The sequence below is a fragment of the Varroa jacobsoni genome, unplaced genomic scaffold (genome assembly GCF_002532875.2).
Source record: "Varroa jacobsoni isolate VJ856 unplaced genomic scaffold, vjacob_1.0 contig01504, whole genome shotgun sequence".
Lineage (NCBI taxonomy): Eukaryota > Metazoa > Arthropoda > Arachnida > Mesostigmata > Varroidae > Varroa > Varroa jacobsoni.
The window spans coordinates 3,550-18,567 of NW_019214648.1; the positions used below are offsets into that span (position 1 = coordinate 3,550).

The following is a 15,018-nucleotide window of genomic DNA, read 5'->3' on the forward strand; positions in this document are numbered from 1 at the left end:
TCCCACTCGTTTTTTGTTGTCATTGTGTTGCGTAATGTGTTCTGAACAGTGGACCATTGAAGCGGGTGAGGACAATTGAATTATCTTTATACGAGTTTCGCCGCAACTTGAAAGATAAATTCATAATCGACGCATGTGCGCTGAACTTCAGCGCCGCACATTTGCTCATCGTTGTTCGTTGTGAAACATGCGTAATGTGGCTCGAATGATTTTTGCCAGTCAGGGAGAGAACTGAGATCGTTCTAGGAATGGTCAGGCAGTTACAAGCGAAGATAATGAACAGAAGCGCGCACGCTTTCATCTCAGGAAACTAAAGGAGACAGACATGCAAGGAACACTGCGTAAGCAGACGACCTTCTGCATTTCGGTGTCCAGTTGCATGTGAGATATGTATTATACGACGATTCACTGTCTGCGCTCTATCTAAGATCTGAGGTCATTCTGAAGCTATACGTTGAGTTCGTAAGATACAAAAAGAAAGAATGGAGTGCAACGCTTAATATACCCAGACAAATCTATCTGTAGAGTGTAAATCGAATAAGAAATCTAAGTTTATATCTTCTGGCGAACTGTGATAATCATTTTATTATTTATATTTGTGCGATGACTGTATCATTTGGTTGTGCCCATTGAAATACAAGCATTTTGCAATGACATATTCCGCTAGATCTGCTACTTCAGTCCCATACAAGCGTGAAAATTACTTGAAGATTACTACATGATAAAAATTTGTAAAATCCTATCTTCAGACATATTTTATCTCAAGTAAGGTCATGAAACAAAGGCTCCTATTTTGTGCCATTATACTTCAGAAGTTGTTTTGATCGATAGGTAAAGGAACCTATCACTAACTGTACACAGATACCTTCCTGTATCGCCGAAATAACTAAAATCTAAGTAAATAATACTTTATTACAGCTAACGTCACATTTCCGGAAGGCAGCACGGTATCAATATAACATAGGATGCCGGGTCAGAAACTAGATCAAGCTTAACTGAATATTCATTTGAGCAGCAGGCAGCCGTGCCGCCAGCCATCTTCGTTTGATGCAAATTAGAGTACAAAAACAACTTTACCAGCTTCAAATACACTCTGCGCCCATTTAAAGCTTGTTGGCTAACGAATATGAGCTATAACTGGATGTAAGCCAAGTTGCTTACGGACGTCTATTTCTCAAAGAAGGAATGAATGTGCGTATGTACATTAACACAGATGCGATGCCGAGGTTATATAACGAAGCGCTCTGCACTGTAGAGGGCGGTCGCTTCAACGGATGTTCGAGTGCCGGAAGGGCTTTCGGAGAAGCTCATAGACTTCGTGAACTCTCTCGTGAGGTCGAATTAGCTCCGCGTCAGCACGAACTCAGCTCCTAGGCAGGCAGACAGGTAAGTAGACTGTTTATTTGAGCAAATTGGGATACCACTTCTTTATGGGTTTAGCTTGGTTTACAGTTTTAATGGATAGTTCTGCAGCCAAAAGGCTTTGGACAGAAGGAGATTAAAGGTGATATGATTGTGCCTTTAACGGTTGTTTGTCTATTTCATTTCACCAGTAGCAATCATTATGGCAGCTCTGGTCGCAATGATGATGATGATGCTGAAAGTTGGGCTGCTGTTTTTCCTGGTTGGCTATCTGGATAGGTTAATTTAGCTTACTTTAGATCGCCCTTAAAGCTACAACCAAAAAGTGGAGCCAAACGGTCGGATCTACGTGTCAGTGGATTTCGTTGTAGTGGGTAGTCGTTTTCGTCGTTTTCTCAATGCGGAACTGCGCGCCGGTTATGAGATCGGCGGAAGGCATTAAAGACCAGACAAAAACAGTCTTTTATTCAGTTTGAGTTTGTGAATGATATGTTCGAAATTCATCCTGAATTGATTGAGATGGTATCATCCGGACTGCGTCAGTCGACCGATATCCCTCTGAATTAAGTACGGACCCAACAATTAAGGGCAGGTTAGATATGAACATACTTATCAGCTAAGGTCAGTGATATATATTATAATATAAAGTTGCTCATCGATATCCTTTAGCTACCAAGTAAGGCTCAGTGACCTGTCCCGTCATTAAGGCTACAAAGCTATCGCGTATTTTTGTGCTGTATAGTTTTGCAGAAAACATTCATAGACAAGTATAGGACATGCTTTAAAACATTGTCTACATGTTTTTTTTTTATTAAGAAACGAGCAACTAATTTGTATAAATATATGTGTTCATTTGCCGAAAAGTGCTACTAGATCTTTTTAACGGAATGTGCTGTAACGAATAAATTAATTTCTCAAGTCTTGGCACACTCAAGTAGGTGTAAATCGTCTCTCAGATTTCAGTTCGAAACCTGTTTGTAGGCGCTTGCATAACACTGTGAAATTTATCCGGATTCACGTAAGGCTTCATGAATACACTAAAGTATCTAACGGGACATTTCAAGATGTTGAAGCAAGTCCCATCGATGACGTCGATAATTCAGCTATTATATGCACTGTTATTTAAAATCGGACATGGGTTATTCTTGCCTGAAATTTGTGAACTGGTAACGAGATGAAGTATTTTTGACCGCCATAACTGTTCCTTCTCAATTGTAGTCACTAACCTCATAAACTTCTTATCGGCGTTGTGTGAAAACGAATCCTGTGGAGTCGCCGTATCGTGTATGCCGAATCGCACAGGCTTGTTCAGAGTGAATTATCACAGTGTTTCCTTGTTGGTCATGGGAATTGCTCTGCTGAGACAGATTCAAGAAGTCAGTTGAGGAGCATTGTACAAGCACTTCGAAACATTCTAATGCAGGACGGTTTCCTGGGACATTTGTAATGCTAATGTGTGTGAGTGCTTTTGTCGATCGTGTCTTCGATACAGTGTATGCCAACTATAGGAATGAAATACCATTGTCAACCAAAGAGTAAATTCATTGGTAACCTCTAGGAGACCTACGTTGAGCTGTCTAAATAAAACATCAATAAGTGGTTAGACTTACCTATGATAAGGTTATCGCCATCGTCTCTGACTCGAGTTGCTCTCCAGCATACTTATGGATTTAAATGAATCATTTACTAGCATGCGTGCCAGCAAATGGTTTACAAAAAGGAGGTGTGAAATGACCTAGTCTTGAGTAAATATTACTTTGAAAAACTTAATGTCAGTGATAGATTTATGCTTTTGGTCGATTCAAGTCTGATTTAAACCTAAAATTCCCCCAGCATGAACTGCCGAAGTGAAATACGCACAAAATGCTAGTTGCAAATCTGTTCAATGATCGCACCGATTTTTTCTGTAGGATCATTCAAGCCCTGCGCCATGCTTCGGCCGTATCAGAGATTTCAACAGAGATCCAAGTGTAGCCGTGTTACGACGAATTTACACAAAAGATTAGCTAACAGGGACGGAGACTCGGCGGGGCAGCCACAGTCACAAGACGATAAGAAAAAACAAAAATATCTATATTTTTCCTGAAATCGACACGTTAACGTCTATGTGTATACCTTTGAACACCGGTTAGCGCAGATAACAACGTTTACGAACTCACGAAGTATGATATATTTCAGTTCACACTAGTTCGGGCTTGGCAGAGGGGCGAGATCAAAAGAACGACACGGTGTTCTACCTGGTCAGCAAAAGTGGTATGATTGAAGTTGTTCTCTTTTCCCGAAAGGTACATTATTGGTGAACGTGCATACTTTATATCCATCCTAAAAATCATGAACATTTCTGCATTTTTAGGATATCAGTTCTCTCAAAATACATCGAGAACACAGTCAAAAGTTCTCAAGAAAACCTAGATAAAGTGTTTGCAAGCTAATTAAATTTGTCCTTTAAAACAACTTTCCTGGAAAATCTCTAGCCCAATTATATCACGTAAATGCTTCCAGTAAATGGCTTTCAGCGTTTGGTTTTCTTTATACATACATATGATGGTTACAGCCAAAGTGTGGTACAAAGCATATATAGCGTCTTACACGCCAACATTATTTCAGTGTCGATGTAATACATATTGAGGCTGCCTTATTTAATGTGTCAGCACTGATGTCAACTCTAAGGTGATAGCACGAGCATGATTTTATTGAGCTGAGAGTTTTTATTGTTTATAAACAGCCACCGTATACCAACTTGAAGAGAAAAGGAAAATAAGCTAACGCGAGAATTTAGGGCTGCTACCAGAAGCGATGATCAATCGAAGATCATCCCTAAGGAATGAAGTGCATGAGCGTGCCCCCATCAATAGATTTGCGTCCATTGAACGGGTGAACGCCGTTTGCGTTTGTTTGCAGCTAATAATTTCAATTATTGCGAAGCTGTGTACGAAGTGAGTATCCAGAAATGACTTGAGTGGTTCGTACGCCCTAGCTTTCAGCTATAAATTGAGTCGATTGAAATTAACCCGGTCCGTTTCAGTTCAAGGACTCTCCTACTGCCCTCGGCCATTGGGGAGCCACTTGAACCAGTTGATTCCGCTAAGTTGAGCCTCAACAAGCGCGCGGTTATATGCGGCCCGACGGAGCTCTCCTGAAGCAGTTGATGATAGCTATCCTGTAAGCACGAATGATCTACCTAATTTCGGTGGTGTTCATGATGGGAAATGTCAACAGCTAAACTACTTTGGATTCCCAGGGGCGAGCGCGTTTTTACTGCCACGATCCCATGTTGTAGGTTTGAGCGCAGTGGATGACACACCCCACAGATTGTCTGGTCAAGATTTATAAAATTATTGATAACAGTATGATTTTACTAAAAACGGCTGTAAAAATGGGACTGTAAAGAAAGAGACATGGTAATTAATGAAAGGTTTATAAATAAAACAAATTAATATGATAAACAAACGTCGTCGTAATTGATGAGTTATAAAACTCGACAGATGCTATCAGCGTCAGCCGGAGGGATACGATGAAGACGAATTCGCACATATCATGGTTCCTCTAACAAGGTCCAGATAGACTTAAGTTACGAGGCACTTCTAGCCTCATTGGGCAAGGGCACATTGATAAAACCAGCTGCAAACCGTTCTGTGGTTCGCGATGCACAAGAGCAGTGTGTCATTTCCTACGCCAGATAAGTTAGCCGACGGGAACTGTAACTTGCCATTTTCTTTCTGCTCTTGCTGACCCACGAATATTGTGACAAACCCACGGAATGGGTTGGCCTCTGTGATGTCTTATCCATGTCTCTCCATGATCTTACAAAAAATAACACATTTAGGTTCAAATCTAGATAGTTATTGTTAGCAGCACTATTAAGGTTGAACGATTTAGGTAAAAGGTTCGTATCCTATCGAATGTCCTTTGTTAACTAGATATTTCGAATTTCCTCTGCTTTTCTAGTTTAAACAACGTTATCACATTCGTTTGATATTAAGATGCTTTATAACTTGTGCGCTGTTTTCATTCGACGTCTCACTCTGCATCAACAACCTCGTGTTCTAAGTTTCGACCGAGGGAACTGTTCAGAACCACAGGAGCGTAAAATGCCCTTAGACGAGGGCGCTTTCGGTTAGCGTTCATTGAGATGATACCATAGAAAAAGCCCGTCTTATCGCCGAGACCATTAAACCATTGCACAGAAATTTCAAAGGAGCCGACACACACACATTCACAGCCTCGACACGTTCAGGATACGTTGTCGGTATCTTGACAGATGTTCTACTTAGTTTAAGCGATGAGAATTGGGAATAGCATGGCCACTTCCTTCAGGAAGATCGACTATGGTGACATTCAAGCGCATTGATTACTGTTTGAAGGAAATGGCAACAAAAGCTGTGTTTCAATTTCTACGAAGTGTTTCAATACGACATATCATAAAACAACACACATGAAGACATGTTGATGCGAAATTATTGAAAAAACGGGTATCTTTGCGTACATGTTTTTAATACGCGGTTATCACGAAGGGTAGCACAAGATGTGTCCGAAAAAAATCGAACCCACCATTTCGATTAAAGAAATAGACCCTTTTTATATATACATATATATATATATTAATGTGAACTGCATTTTAGGCCAAGCTTGAAAAACATCCGCTTGCAGTTTTTAAGGTAGCAGCACGTAGATATTAAAATGAACTTAGACCCTTTTGCACGAACAGCCTTGACTGGCCTAAATTCGGTCTTTTGTGTTAATTCTTGGAGTGCTACATATGTCGAGATGCTTTTCAGAGACGCGTGTCAGATGTCGAAGATATCACAAAAATTTAAAAAATACGTGTAACTTAATATTGACAAGAGATTAATTTGGGCACCATTTTGCGTAAAAGTTCTTAACGTTTATTTTCTTTTTAACTTAATTTTTCGTTTCAAATTTTTCCGCTATATGTCGTCGACAGCATCAAGCGTATTCAGAAAATAACGTAAAACCGACAAAAAACTGATTTGTTTGGAATGTTTATATATAAGGCCAGATTTACTCAAGGCGTATATAGATTTATGACGAAGGTGGATGAATTTTTAAATGTCGAACGTCGGTATATGGAAATGTATTCTTCTTAGGAAGAAATGGGGAAGAAACGAAAGATAGTTTGCAACAATTATCACTCCCAATAGGAAGATACTCGAACAGGCTGGCAAAAACATGTTCAAGCTCATGTTGCTAATATTCAGACTGTTGATCTATTCAAATAATGTAGGCGAGGAAAACGAGAATCATCTGAGTATGAAATTTTATCAGCACAATATAAATCAGACAGTTCTGCCTACGAGACTCCACCCTGCTGTTTCATGACTAAGACCTTTTTGCAATCTTTTCAGCGACGAAATCTCAAGGTTTGAAAGACCACCAGCGTAGTGCAGCCCTTTCACCTTGTGGCGAGTGCCTTCCGGACCAGGACGAGAACTCATTCGACTGGACACAGCGGCAGCAATGGTTTTATTTGTCCCGCTGTCCGCTTGTATTCCTCATGTAAGAGCTGGCAATAAATATTGCGATTGCTTTTAACGGACATATTGTGTACGTCTGTGTTTTCTTATTCGTTCTCAGTCTCTCGATTTCTTCAGTTGTCGTATCCCGAAATGACCTCGGATATTTTCTGCTTTTGTTATTATTTATGAGTATTTGTCTACTATCCGGCAGAAATGGCTATATTTCGAAACTGACCTGCAAACTTTACATGCGATACATGCGTAAATAAAGGCTTGCTATTGTTGAAAGTCAAGCATAGGACAACGATAAATAGTATTTAATATGTATGCAATAATCGTATTAGACAAATCGCAATATTGTCCGCATCAGTAATAATGGCTCTTTTTCAATACAAAATGGCTCGTGTCTGTGAACGGGTCCTATAGGGAGGCTGACTTTGGATACGTGACTAACCTAGTTAGAGCTTGAGGAACTATTCTCAGCTGCCCAATTTATGACATGGCATGAGTATTATTTATTATAATAGAAAACCGTTTAATAACTGCTAGGTCTGCTGACGTTATAGTCTCAATTCTACTGTTTGGCTTTTCATCGAAAAGTAATCGCGGTTTTAAAAAAATGTTCATTATTGTCGTCGCATTACGTATCTGTACGCGTATATAATGTGTGAGACTTTACGCATTATTCCGTTGAAGATTAAATACTTAAATCGTTTCGCCAACTTGCAGCGGTCAAATGGGGATCACAAAATAAAACGGACGCATAAATCGCAGGCCCCGGGACTGGTAGTCGGAACGGCTATCGGGAGATAAAATGTTTTGTGGTTTTTAAGGCTACACCGCCAATCGGGAGAACCGGCATCGAATTTATGGTGCATACAGAAGCCGAAACACAAACGATGCCTGGGATCAACGCGAGTTCGGATGTTACGAGAGTGAACAGTTGATCTACGCTGGGGCTCTGACTTCCTTCGATCAGATCAAGTCAAGCAACCTCGATACTTGGACCTTAGCGCCATGACAGATCTAAAGCTGTTTGACGATCCAAAGTTATGTCCATCCTACAATTTCCAATGACAATACCGTTCTTGGTCTCCCAAAAGCGTCAATGATACCTTCGAAAACTTTACAGAGGGTAAGGCAACCCAATCCTGAAAGAGCAGATCTAAGAGTAGCGAGATACTTGAAAAGATGATGAATTAATTCTAATTATAAATTGGTCTCTTCGAGGATGAAAATTAACAGCATACATCAATGTGGGACCGATAGATACAAATATGATTATGGCCAGCTTAAAATGAATAGAATTGAATGTAGCTAATGAATGCGCGACTATCAATAATAGCTCAAATATTTTCTTGTAATTCGGACGTCTACTCATCAGCCTAACTCAAACTTACTGGAGAATCATCTGTCTGCTTTCCCTCTATAAGTTTATATGTAATCTGTTGGTATAGAGAGTATATGAAACAAATTTGATTGAATTTTTTCATTTCCTATTCATTTTCGCCTGCTTGCAGCAAGATGATGAGTGAACCGCCCAACTCTCTACGAAGGCTGAGGTTAAAAGTTCTGACCAACCGACGATACAACAACCTGTGTGCTGTGTTGTAAACAAGTGACTTATATTTCTTCTCTCTTAAGATTGATGTTTTGGGAAATAGATGCAAATACTACCAGAGCCTTAAGATTCGGCTAACTGTACCTGCTGGCAATCATTAGTAGACAGGAAAGAATAACCTATGGACGACGTCAGTCGGTAACCTAGATAACAGAGACTCCATCTCATAAAGTTTCAAATTGTCGAGCGTGTCCAGCCACACAGATATGGCCATTCAATCCGCCTGATCTTCAACAAGCAGATTCCACGTTTTGCTGTTTTTGCGATGGGGTCGTTAGACCCATAAAGTTTCCTTCGTCTCGCAACAACGGGATACTCTTTCTTCGACTGATCGACATTTGTGATGAAACCATCCTTTGTTGTTTTTCCCCACTGCTATACCTGTCTGGATAATTTAGCTTTCTTTCCCGCTGTTCATAGCCTGTTTGCCATACACCTTTGCAATACAAACCCTTCCCACAGGTTTGTGTGCTTGACTCAAGTGAAACAAATGAGATCAATTTCGATATTTAAATTAAGAAGCAGGCTTTAAATGCACGACTGTCAATCAAGTGTTCAAGGAAAAGGTTGAGTAAAAGGGAACATATATGTTTCGTAGTATGTCCAGGCGTCCCTTTTTCCATTTGAAAGCCCCCAATATTCTAGAAGCTGGCGTGCATACTAGGGTATCTTTCCGTAGGTACTCTTTTTAGGCGTACTTATTTTTGGGGCTTATGTCATTGTTTATCTAGTTCATATATTGAATTATACAATAAGATGCCTTTACTGATCAGGGTTTCACTTGTGGTTTGCGGATGAGCCCCCAATTTTCGCACAGCAATCCATTGTTCAGAGTGATATCTACATTCAATACAAGCTTTTTCCTCACATATAATTACATTCTAAAACAGTGGTACTAATTTCTTTACAGCACGTTACATTTTTCTGGACGCATTCTCTGCAATAGTACGCAACGATTTTCGGTCTTAGTAGACCAACGTTTTTTTTTTTAAGATTTTCACGTCCGACTCGCTGCCCTTTCAAGCGAATATATCCGACGATTAGCAACGACTAGGCTTAATATCAGTATTGCATCGCCTGCATTCAGCTCTCCAATCGTAAACAGGGATATGCGCTTCCGCCACCTTACCGTAGTCTTCCTTCCATTTCTGTAGCACTTGCAATGTAACACGCCGAACAGCAACAAAAAGCTTAACCACGAGACTTCCGACTGAATACAGAAATCCCCACATTTGCGGCCATCGAAACCGTATTTTCCCCTAATCTGTTTCCGTTTCCACCATTTGGTCGAATTACATATCGAAGATATCTATCTTGAGCTTCGTCTGCGATACACACTAGTGCGAAGAAGAGCTCCTTTGCTGCTGAAGATTCGTTGAAGTCGAGCGACCACTTCGCTCGTATATTGTATATGAAATCGGCTTTCTAATTTTGACACACAGACAGACAGACAGACAGGTTTTTGACAGAGAAAGGTTGTTTAGAGTACAGAAAGGAACATAGAGAAGGTTGTTATTGTTATCTACGCACAAGACGGAACAGATAAAATGGGAAAACTCATCGAGCATGTTTCCAAAAACGCAACATGTGCCGTAGTAAACCGAGAGAAGGTGGCCAAGGAAAAAAAGGAAATCTCTCGATAACCCCTTTCCTTTATCAGGCCCCGACCTTACAAGTACAATCTTTGAGAAATAGGCTGCTGTTGTTATCTTAGCAAGGCCACCGTTAAGGCTGTCGCTTGTCAAGTGTTTCTCGCAAACGCCACAACGGCAGGCTTTATGAATTGCGTGTGTGGCTCCGCCTCCTTCCAATGAAAGCTCCCTAAAGAGAATGTGGGTCGCCGAATATGGGAAATTTGCCACTCTCGTCCTCGATGTGAGCGATTGAACACCCTTGCCTAAATCTGGGAAGATGTTTCAAGAAACGACCTGTTAGCTGTCTGAGTGACTGCTAAAAACAGCGTGATGTTGGCTGTGAGTATGAGCGTGTGTGATTGACAAACACGCCGAGATTTCTCCACGGGCCCTATTTGGCGTGTCGTCTCATACGATTGGCCGAATTTGCGCCTGCGCAGATAATGCCGGGACCGCCCTGGCGGATCTGCTCCTGTAGGCGACAACGCGAGCGAGAGAGAACAGACAGTCAATACAGGATACTGGCTGCGTGTCCTCCTGGTGAGAGCATGAATTCTTCAGAGACACAGCTACGTAGTACGTAGCGTGAGCTTGTTTCTAAAACAAGCCGGATTCGTTTCCCTCGATCCGAACTAAACAAAGAGTCCAACTTAGCTTAGATCGTACTATAGTATAGAGGTTGAATTCGATGACGTTACTAGGACGGGCGCCACAAGCGACAAAAAATATAAACTCATTCTAATTACTAAAGTAAAAATCGCTATTTGAACATCAGTTAGTAACAAACAGTTGCGGTTACGGAACTCCTTTTTTGATTTAAGCGATACCGATTTCAGGAAGGTTCAATCCATCGACCATGTACAGTACATAATATATCATTTGGTCCCTAAAAAATAATATAATCCAATTACATTATCATCTTATTGATATACAGGCGGAATAAAAAAAACGCGGTTTTTATACATTGTATTTTTAAAATAGCTTGGCGAATAATGCGATTAAAACCACCTACTTTGCAATACTATAACAGCTGCGGGTATGTTAGAGAGCAGATCTGACAATTTGAGACTCTCTAATATGTCTAGCATAAATGTTTATACTGTACTTATTTTTGCAGAAACTAAAGGATTCCTCAGCGTCAATCGTTTTGGCTGAAGGCCCGGTATTTCTAACTTAGACGCTTAGTTAATTGAAATTTAGTTAAAAAAGTAAATTATAATTCCATACAATTAAATATATTAAAATATTTTATTCATATAATTCTCGGCAAACCTGCTCAATTATCTGGCATCGAATCTTGCCGCTTTCTACCTACGAAACGTTCTAAAACGTTTTGACGCATTTTGAAATCATCGTTCATATATTACTTATCGTATTGAAAATAAGCTCACTTTCAAAAACTCTATTCCGTAAAGTTTTCCTTAATATACACCATACGTGACCAACACAAGCTCCGCAGTAGTTCTTTCTCATAGATAATCTATATACGTTTGTTCTCAGATAAAATCCGGTGTAGCCGGCTGAAAGCCACTAACAATAGCTGGCCATAGTAGCAGACACCAGCTAGCGTCCAACAGATAACAATGGTGATGATTTTAGTCTAAGCGAGTCAATTCGAGTTGAGCGGCCTAACACAGAACGTAAGCTTGAGGTGCGGCCTAACCCTACCAAATCCTAATCGTAAGGATTTAGGCAAAATATTTGCATACGATAGTGGCTGGGTGTGATGCATTGAATAGCAAGCGGTCGTTACGCGTACGACGAACAATTATTTTCATACCGTCCGTGGTATAGTCGTTGCTATTGATCTTAAGAAGGCATGGTGAAATAGCTTTCTTTACCCTGAAAGGGGCACAAACTGGAACTCATTATAATCCTGATCATAAGCTAGTAAGCGACCCTTAAGCAAGACAAATTGCCACAACCCTATCTAATCAACCCTTTAGAAGGAGCGAAGAAACAGAAGAGGACCTTTGAAATGCAACACAACTTTGACCAGAGAAAGACCTCGCTTACTCGAAAGTGACAAAACTTTCTATAATGAATTTGCAGGGTTATTATAAAGCTGTGTTATCAGTAGATGCTTGATAATGTTAGCCCAATAAATTCCCAAAGAGAAAATTAGCTCTACTACTATAAGTCAACTAAGGAGTGACCCCAAAGGCATTGACATTTAACCAGTATTAGTCCAGCTAGCCTTTGCGAACGTAAGGTGCAAGTCGTTTAAGTCAAATATTTTTGGTCTACGCAGTTCGTTATGAATCAACGAAGGAAATAGGTAACTATTGGTAGCGACATTTGTGATTAGCTATAGGTAGTTAACTGATAGAAGCACGATCTTCCTGTTTCAGTCTGCTCAATGTTGCGCACAGCAGATCGTCTTTAGAATAACTATTATTACCAAAGGTCAGCTTTATCTTCTTTGTCTCTTATCACAGTTGCGACGGAACTTTCCCTGTGGCATCTGCTGGGTAGCGTTCAAACACAGGGATATCAGTGATCAGGCTGTTTCGTTCAGGAATAGCTTACGATCATTCAGCACATACATACACAAGCATAAGTGGCAGCGGCAGCAAGTTCTCTCAGTTCCGTGCCATTCGATCGTTTGCTCATTCACCCTTCCCTGGTAAATTGCGGCGTTTTCTCTTTTTCGGCCTTTATCCTTTTCTTCACCGATTTCTCTCCGGGCTCATCTGTTGACCTACGGCAGCGGATCAGCAAAACAGAAACATGGTACGGATCAATCGAGTTAACCCAACAAGAAAGCTCTAATACCTACTCACTGTTGCAGCAGAACGTTAGCGATCGTTCCCGTTCTATAGGCCAGCCAAAGCCACATCTCCTCTGTCTCCTCTATGGATGGCTCTCTATCTAATAAATACTTCTACTTACTACTAGTACTATTAGTATTAGTACTATTCATCTTCCTCCAGCGCCATGCGGTCAAACAGGAGTGCTGTACCGCTTTCGAAACTTCGCGTCGTCTCTGTGTGTGCGTGTGTGTACAACTGTTTCGTTTCGCGTAGGCGCGTCGGGGAGAGTTGTGTATGACGGAGAAGGACACGACAAAACTAACTGAGCGATGTGGGCCCAACAACGGTGAAAACGCGACTCACAAAGAATGCACCGCAACCCGATTCGTGAGGGATTAGTACTCAAAGGGTGACACGAAGCCAGCCAATGAGGAATACAAATCAGTCTCATCACAGTGTCTATCATCATTACCATCATCATCATTATCATCATCATCAACGTCACCATAAGAATCATGAAGCTTATATCCATTGCTTAAAAGCTTCTTACCGTAAGCCGAGCCAAAAAGGATCTGGCCGCCGCTACCAGCGCCGCCATCACAGCAACGATCGCGATGCAACGCTGCTAAATGTACTACAAACGGTGCCATGCCGCTGCGGACAAGGTCCAGCCAATGACTCTTCTTTGACGAGCGATACCTGATAGATTTTTTGATCTCCTGTAGATTTTCTCCACTATCCCATCCCAGACGCCCAATGCGTGTACGTGTGTATGTGTGCGTGCATGTATATTGATAATAATGAGTAAGGAGGATTTGCGTTGCAGAGTAGGATAAAAGATCGGAGTGGGCGCGCTTGTCGACCGGAACGGGTCGCTCGATGGGTTTTTGACCATAGACGGCACAGGCCTAGGTTTGAAAAAAAGAGAAAGCATCTAGCGGTCATCTTCAGAAACAGCGAATGTCAGATCCGGAGTTCAGAATGAGAGACGCATAAACGTGTTACGAGATCTTCGAAGAAATCGCATTTAGTCAGCTAGGTATACGCAAAATGCTTCAGTAATCAAAATAAGATCAATTCATTCAAAGCACCGTCGCATCATAGAAAAATGACAATAGGGCTGCATAACTGATATAAACAGTTTTGGTGCTCTAATAGCCACTGTATAGTCTTAAAAGTATGACCTTATGGTCTGGATCTAATTTACCACATATTATTCGCCTTTACAGCACACAAATATTTGATCATTATGTTAACGGAGGGAAAAGTAGGCCGTATATATGTTTAGACAAGTCTACAGCTAAAAATGGACTTCCTCAAAGAGTGATATTAAAAAGTGAATTAATGATTCATAAATGTTTTTGCAAGGCTCAGTAAATGGTGTGGCCAGTTTCATAAAGAATATTGTTAAACCAGTAACACGCCACAGGGAAAACCTTCGTTGCGAGGTCTCATTCAGCTAGTCGGTGGATCCTAGTTTTGCGCGGCGATACGAGTCTTTTTGTTTCCGCGGTGCTTAATGCTTAACTTGTCGCCCTACTTTTGTCATTTTTGCTTATATATTTCCTCAGGTAGCGCTAAGTACATTTTTTGATTGTATACTCAATGTTAGTACGTTCTGAAATGACATTAAAAATTTTTAAGCATTTGCGTTCGAGAAAATTCTTCATCTGTCCGAGAGGGTACTTTTTTTTGGGTGCAGTAAATGCTTCGAAATGCAGCTTTTGCGGGGTCGCCCGGTATGAACTCACCCCAGCATTAGCAATACTAATTTAAGATAAGTCTATCCATTTTCCGTTCGCTACGTTCAATGATAGAGCGCCGCCACTTCTTGAATGAAGTACGTCTTCCGCGGTGGACGGCGGACAACAATAGCTAAGGCGCTTCAAGAATGCCACCCACTGCTTTTTCATTAGCGACATTCATATTGGTCAAATCTTATTACATCACAAGCCCTCATGTAGTGCTTGTACCATGTGCAACTAGGTCGAATATAAGTTTCACACATGTGTGCGAACGTAACATGGTGACATCTGTTACGACCTGGCATGATTTGTGGTTTAGCCATCACACCGCAGCCAACACAACGCGCTTGGGCTTCCCATCTTCGATTATTATTACTGGCAGAGGTAGGTGTTGTAGGAATGCGCAGATATTCCATATCGTCTATG

General features: G+C 40.9%; 1 long non-coding RNA gene across 1 annotated transcript; it reads left to right on the forward strand.

The window, feature by feature from the left end:
• Positions 1–926: 926 nt before the first annotated feature.
• Positions 927–4,750, forward strand: LOC147751901 (uncharacterized). The gene is made up of 3 exons (XR_015315596.1): positions 927–1,386; positions 3,541–3,615; positions 4,388–4,750. It is a non-coding gene; the product is annotated as an uncharacterized LOC147751901 (long non-coding RNA).
• Positions 4,751–15,018: the final 10,268 nt, after the last annotated feature.